General features: G+C 54.6%; 1 long non-coding RNA gene across 1 annotated transcript; it reads right to left on the bottom strand.

The window, feature by feature from the left end:
• Positions 1-2931: 2931 nt before the first annotated feature.
• On the bottom strand, positions 2932-5389 carry LOC116422943. The gene is made up of 3 exons (XR_004233434.1): positions 5337-5389; positions 3241-3516; positions 2932-3137 (listed from the first exon to the last, which is right to left on the bottom strand). It is a non-coding gene; the product is annotated as an uncharacterized LOC116422943 (long non-coding RNA).
• Between the last annotated feature and the right edge of the window lie 1166 nt (positions 5390-6555).

The following is a 6555-nucleotide window of genomic DNA, read 5'->3' as shown; positions in this document are numbered from 1 at the left end:
GGGAGGGAGGGGAAAAATCGGAACAGAAGGGAGTGCAAGGGATAATGTTGTAAAAATTACCCTGGCATGGGTTCTGGCAATAAAAAGTTATTTTAAAAAAATAAATAAATAAAAATAAAAATATACAGTAAATCTGGTATCACATGGACATCAATTGCTTTTGATTGATTTCAAGATAACAGTAAGCCTGTTAACATCTTCACTTTTCATCTTTTCTTTGATATCTTTTAAATTATTATTATTATTTGCTGAGGCAATTAATTGTCCAATCACACAGCTAGGAAATCTTATGTGTCTCAGGTTGGATTTGAACTCGGGTCCTCCTAAGGTGCTCCTAAGGACAAGTGCACCATCAAGCTACCACCTTCTTGATATCTTTATATCCAGTGAATCTTGCCTAGAGGTGACCAAGGTATTTGTAGGTATCATTTTCATCCATTTGATCTTTGTGCTCTCCAGCTGGGTTCAAATTCATAGGTATTTTATAGTGTCTATAATTTATAAAGAATTTCTCTTTCTCTTTATTCCTGCCGGATTTTGTTAACAATACACAGAAAGGCCGATCATTTGTGTGATTACACTGTATGTTTCACAACTTTACTAAAGTTGTTAATTGGTTTGATTAATTTTTAGTAGACTTTTTAGGGTTCTCTAGCCACCAAAAATATAATTTTCTTTTCTTTTTGTGTTTATTCCATTACTTTGTTATTTTTGTCTTATTGCTATAGTTAACATTTCTAGCACAATACTGAATAATAACAATGACAATGGGCATCCTTGTTTCATTCCTGATGTTATTGACAATCCTTCTGCCTTATCTTATTCAGAGACAATAGTTGTTCTTGGTTTTAGATAAATGCTACTTATCATTTTAAAGGAAAGCCCCATTTATTATATACTTTCTCATCCATTCCATGCTTTTTTTTTTTTTGAAGTCGTCCAGACATAATACAATCACACCTGCCCCTTTTTTGATTGGGCTTCTTTTAAGATCTTTGGTGATGATAAAGTTCCAAGGAGTTACACCTATTATCTTTGTATATTGAACAATTTAAACTTTGATTAGTCTCTTGTGATTTCTCATTAACATTGAGACTTTTTATACTTCTCTTGATTCCTGTATTTATATGCCAAGTTTTCGTACACAACTATGGTTTCTTTATTAAGAACACTTCTATTTCATTAAAGGTCTATTTTTCCTCCGGAGAATTGTACTAAATTTTGCTGGGCAGGTTATTCTTCATCATAATCCAAGATCCTCTGCCTTTCAGTTACTTTAGGGATATGGATACTAAATCTTATTCGATCCTGACTGCCACTTGAATTCCTTCTTTCTGATTGCATGTAGTCTTTTCTTCTTGACTTGGGAGTTCTGGATCTTGGCTACAATATTCCTGGGAGTTTTCATTCTGTAGTTTCTGTCAGGAGTGTTTATTGGATTCTTTGAATTTCTACTTTTCCGTCTAGTTCTAAGGGATCTGGGAAGTTTTCTTTTCTGATTTTAAAAAATATGATATTTAGACTTATTTTTTTGTCCTTAGCTTTCAGGTAGTTAATGGTTATTAAATTACCTTTCTTCAATCTGTTTTTCAGTTGTTATTTTTTCCTGTGAAATATTTCATATTTTCTTCCATTTTCCAGAATTGTGACTTTTATTATTTTTTGATGTGTTATGAAATCATCAACTTCCAATGACCAATTCTAATTTTCAAGCAATTTTCTTCATTATAAATTGTGTACCTCTTTTTCCAAGTCAGAAATTGTTTTTTCATATCTTTTCACCCATCATCCTTACTTCTTTCCCCATTTTTCTCTCTACCACTCTCATTTCACTTTAAAAACCATTTTTAGCCAAAAACCCCACCAAAAAACAAAGCCAACTCATGCTTTAATTTTTCTAGGATTTCTTGTTGGATTCGTATCCAAGCTGCATTTTTCCTTCAGGCTTTGTTTCTAGATGTTTTTGAGTCATCTTCTTGTGTGTTTGTATCTTGAGCTCCCTATAACCTCTTTAATTGCTCAACTTTATAGTCTCTTTCTAAACTCTGGACTTTAGATCCTATTAGATTGTGAGATTCCTGAAGGCAGATTCTTTTGCTTCCTTTTGTGTCCCCAGAGTTTAGCTGTCCTGTAGGAGGCACTTAATAAATGTTGATTGATTTGGCTCTGCTTACTTTGTGTGTGTGGTTTGGTAAGGTCTAGCCCAGACTGGGAACTTTCAAGCTTTCAGATCTAAAGAGAGATCTCTTCACTACCTTTCTCTTTTGGGTTCTCCAAGTTCTTGACCCAAGTTTGGATCTGATGCCTTGGGCTTAGCTGAGAATTCTGCGAGACTGTGAGAGTCTCTGGGATGGCTCTGCAGGGACTTTGGTTTGGGACGCCTGCCCTCAGTTACTCCATTGCAGGCTGTGTCGTTGCTGAGATCCGAACCACTGGGCTGCATTTCTGGAATTTGTTCCTCGCTCGGTACACAGCTCGAGCCCATGCTGGCCGGAGCCCTCCCGAGTGTTCCTCTCCGGCCCCGTGACCCAGAATCTCCAGGGCCGCCCCAGCACTGTGCAGGGCTCCTTTTTGGGCCTGGTGTTTCCTGCCCTATGTGCCGGGCATGTCGCTCTGGACCAGACCCACCCCAGAGGCTGCAGTCCCTTTTGTCTGCTCCCCGGGCTTCCCTGGCCTGGAGAGATGACTCACTGTGACCTTTCCAGCTCAGAAACTGGCCTGACACTTACTAGACTGGAGACGGAGGACAAAGAGGAGCCGTGCTGGGCTTTCTCTCTGCCGTCCTGACACCGTCTCCTTCTGGACAATATGGTTTGGGTACTGAAGCTCTCCTCTCCATCCTCCCCACGTCCTCTCCGGCCTCCCGAGGGCAGGCCTCTCTGTCAGGCCCCCTCCTTCCCCCCAAACACAAGGAGCCACACCACATGCGATAAGCGATTTATTGTGGGTTCCTCATGGGGCTGGGCTTGGGAATCAGGGGGTGGGGAACTCCGTCTGTCTGTCTCCAGGGAAACAGCTCTGGGTCCCCCAGACTTCAGCACTGCCAGTCTGGCTGGGCCGGGTCTAAGCCCCCAGCATGACCAGGGCCAGGAGCACATGGAGAAGAACGGCCTTACGGCACCCGGGAGGGAGGCCCCCTGTAGCAACAGAGGGGAGAGGATGTGGACAAGAGCTGCGATCCCTCTGCTGCCCAGAATCCTCCGGGGCGGGGGGCAAATCCCCATTTCCGGAGCCACTTACTGTCACTCAGCACCAGGTTGTCACTGGCAGCCGACCAGCGATGGGGCTCCCTGCTCACGTAGCCCTTGCATGTGTAATTCCCATTTATCTCCTCTGTTTTGTTGTGGAGAGGGACCTCGTTCCCGTTAGCGCTCTGGGGCTCGAGGGTCTGGAACCTGCGCTCCGCTGTGCTGTAGTACAGGACGAACTTGCTGGAGTTACAGTGGAAGGTGACATTCTCCCCTGGGGGCACCGAGAGTCCGGGAGTCGCCCACAGGAAGGGTTCTTCATAGAGGTCTGTGAGGAGAGGGCAAGGAGATCAGAGGGAGGGGTCGCCTCCTTCCTGGCTCCCTACTCCTGGGCTCTGAGAGGCAGAGGGTCAGCTGAGGGTCGATCCTGTCCCCTGGCTCTAGGAGGTATAGCTGTGGACTGCAAGATCCACTCTCCTCCTTCCCCTTCTCCTGAGGGCTGATGGTCCCGATGTCCCTTGAAACTCTCAGCCTGACACGAACTGATGCTGAGGGAAATGAGCAGGGCCAGGAGATCATTCTATACTTCAACAACAACACTGTATGGTGACCAATTCTGACGGACGTGGCCTCCTCAGCAACCAGATGAACCAAACCAGTTCCAATGGAGCAGGAATGACCTGAACCGGCTACGCTCAGCTAAAGAACTCTGGGAGGTGACTAGGAACCACTACATAGAACTCCCAGTCCCTCTGTTTTTGCCCGCCTGCATTTTGGATTTCCTTCCCAGGCTAATTGTGCACTATTTCAGAGTCTGGTTCTTCTTGTGCAGCAAGTACCTGTGTTGTATTTGTATACATATGTACGTGTCAGGACATGTATACACATGTTGTATTTAACATATACTTTAGCCTATTCCACATGTATGGGACTGCCTGCCATCTGGGGGAGGGGGTGGGGGGAAGGAGGGGAAAAGCTGGAACAGAACATTTCGCAAGAGTCAGCGCAGAAACATTCCCCACACATACGTCATGTAAATAAAAAGCTATAATAAAAAAGAGAAAGGAACTCTCAGCCTGACTTGGAAGGGGCTTGAGCCACTTTGACGAGGAACGGGCCGGGCCAAGAGCAGCCGGGGAACGGGGTCTGGAGACGCCGGGCTTGTGCTCAGTCGGCCGGTCCCAGGCGCTCTCTGAACCGAAACACTGCCAGGGTCTCTTGCAGCTGGAATTGTCCCTGTTCTATAGTTTGGGAGGCAAGTCGGCGAGGAGGACGGAGCATCCCAGAGAAGAGCATCGTGGGTGGGGAGCACGGGGAGCTCTCCCTCTGGCCGGCCCGCCGAGTGCTTACATCCCGGTGCGGGGGGCCACCCCCAAGCACGGCCCCTGGAAGCGGCAGGCGGAGGAGACCCCCGAGTCGCTGCTGCTGGCGCCACCGACCCCGCTCGGGGATGGCCGACCCCGGCGGGGAAGACTGTGAGAAAGTGAGGCCCAGTCTCGCGGGGTTCAGAGCGTGCCCTGCTGCGATCCGGTCCACACTTGGCAGAGCGGGAAACTGAGTCTCAGAGAAAAGAAGGGACCTGGCCAAAGTCACACGGCCCTTTGTCCCAGCGGCAGCGCCAAGAATATACCGAGACTGCTGCCTTTAGTTTAAGACTCGCCACCAGCCCCGGTCAAGGCCACTGGGCTGCCCAGGCGCTTTAAGTCTCCTGAATGGAGTGAAAGGAGAGCTCCAAGTTCCGGGCCGGGACCCGAACTTCTGAGCCCTCCGTGGGCCGCAATGAACCGCCCAGAAAGCCCCCGACTCCGTCGCCACGATACGTCGGGCGGAGGGACTGAGGGGCCAGGCCCCGACCCTGAAACCCAACGAAGGCCTGGGGAGTCTGGGCGGTTCAGGGGGGTCAGTGTGGGAGGGGGCAGGGGGAGGGATGGGGGGGCTGGGCCAGCTTGTGCTGCCGCAAGTGCGGAGCTTCCAGATCCGCTTCTTTGTTAATGGCAGAGAAAGGGACGGAGAAGGGGCTGAGGGAGAGGGAGCTTTTCAAGGGGGGCCCGGCCTCCTGGCAGGCAGGGGCAGGGTGGGGGTCGGGAAGGAGGGATCCGGGAAAGGTTGGGACCGGCTCCCGGTCCCCCCCTTCCCCCCCCCCCTCACCGGCCACCGGCACGTCCCGCGGCAGGCTCAGCGGGGGCCAGGAGGGGGAAGCCCGGGTGGCAGGGTGGGGCGGCCAGGCGGCTCCGGGAAGTGCCCCGGTGGGGTCGCCTCCCACCCATCCTCCAGGCTCAGGGCCTCCTGGTGGCTGCTGGGCTCTCCCCCCGGCAGCCCACAGCCGGGCCCCAAGCGGCACGGGGCTGGGCTCCACCTCCCGGGCCGGCAGCTGGTCCGGGGAGGGGAGCCGGGGTCAGGGTGCCCGCGCCGAGGCCCCGCCCCCGCGGCCCGCCCCGGGCCGGGCGGGGAGGGGAGGGGGAGGGAGGGAGGTGCAATGGGGAGGGGGAGACTCCACAGGACTCCTGCAGCGCGGATCCCCGAAGCCTGTCAAGCGGCCCCGTGGGCCCCCGGGCCCCCTCTCCTGCCCTCCCTCCCCTGGGGGCCCCAACTCTTCTCCCTCCTCGCTTTCCTCCTCGGGGCCTCCCGGCTCCCTCCCCCCAGGACGGAACCCCAGGGACCCTCCGCCCCCCCCTTCCCTGCCCCCCCCCCTCAAACTCCCCCCTCCCCCACCCTCCCGGGCCGGGGGGCGGCCCACCCTGGGGCGCCCCCGGGGGCCGGGGGCCACCGGGAGGGCCCGCTGGGGGAGGAGGGCCTGGGCCTGGCCCCCTCCCCGTGCCCCCCTCCAGGAGGGTCCCGGGCGGGGCGCCCGGCCAGGGCGTGGCGGCGGGCTGGGGGGGGGGGGCCAGGCCAGCCACCCCGGGTTTTTACGTCCGGGCAGGGGGGCCCCGGAAGGGCGGGGGAAGGGCCCCGAATGAGCTGGGGCGGGGGGGGGGGGGCCGGCCACCCCCCCGGACAGCTTGGAGGGGGACCGGCGGGCCCCTGGGAGGGGGCCCCCCCGGGCAGGCGGCCCCCCTGGGCAGGCCCAGGCCCCCCTGGGCGGCCGGCCCCCCTGGGCAGGCCCCCCCTGGGCAGGGGCCCCCGGGCGGCGGGGTTCCCCGGGCGGGGCCGGGGGCCGGGGGGGCCCGCGCTGGTCCTTCCTTCCCCAGGGACGGAGACCCCTGGGGCTCCGGTTGCTAGGGATTTGCCTCCGAGGCGGGGGCAGGCCCAGCGGCAGGGGCCCCCCCGGCTCCTTCCCGGCCCGTGGCTCCGGCCGCCGGCACTTGGGGGAAACCGGGGCCGCCCGCTGAAAAGCCCCGGCCCGGCCAGGGGCGTCTCTTCCAGCCGT

The sequence above is a fragment of the Sarcophilus harrisii genome, chromosome 3, assembly GCF_902635505.1.
Source record: "Sarcophilus harrisii chromosome 3, mSarHar1.11, whole genome shotgun sequence".
NCBI classification, from domain to species: Eukaryota; Metazoa; Chordata; class Mammalia; order Dasyuromorphia; family Dasyuridae; genus Sarcophilus; species Sarcophilus harrisii.
This window is presented reverse-complemented; position numbering and strand designations above follow the sequence as displayed.